The sequence below is a fragment of the Gavialis gangeticus genome, unplaced genomic scaffold, assembly GCF_001723915.1.
Source record: "Gavialis gangeticus isolate Ggan-Ray unplaced genomic scaffold, GavGan_comp1, whole genome shotgun sequence".
In the NCBI taxonomy this organism is placed as follows: Eukaryota; Metazoa; Chordata; order Crocodylia; family Gavialidae; genus Gavialis; species Gavialis gangeticus.
In genome coordinates, this window is record NW_017728997.1 from 38,964,725 (window position 1) to 38,965,189 (window position 465).

Consider the following 465-nt stretch of genomic DNA (forward strand, 5'->3'; position numbering starts at 1 on the left):
CTGCTTGGCCTCAGCTCCCTGTTCTTTAAATAATAATAATAAAAAATGCCCCCACCTACTGGCTGTTGCCAGGCAGAGGGGCAATCCCCACTTCCCCACTGCATGCGGGCTCTACCACAAGTCTCCATCCCCTACCCACTTTCCCAGCTCCTGCCCCACCCCCAATGCCTTCCCCACCTGGCCTCAGCTCCTGGTTCTTAAAAAAGAAAAAAAGCCCTGAACTCAGCAGCTGCTGCAGTGGTGTTGGGGATTATGGGGGCTCATGGCAGAGCCCCCCACACAGTGCAGGGCAGTGGAGGCCAGTGGCAATTGCCCCCCTGCCTGACAGGAGCTGGCAAGTCCATGGCTTTTTTTTGTTGTTTTTTTAAGAGCTGGGGCCAGGCGGGTAAGCCATGGGAGGGGGGGCTGGGAGAGAAGGAGGGAGTTGGGGGCTCATGGCAGAGCCCCCCACACAGCATGAGGCAG

General features: G+C 57.6%; 1 protein-coding gene across 1 annotated transcript in view; it reads right to left on the minus strand.

Annotated features, from left to right (window-relative positions):
* SYN2 (synapsin II) overlaps window positions 1-465 on the minus strand; it is a 509,614-nt gene that overhangs the window by 420,198 nt on the left and 88,951 nt on the right. The gene's annotated exons all lie outside the window — the stretch shown is intronic.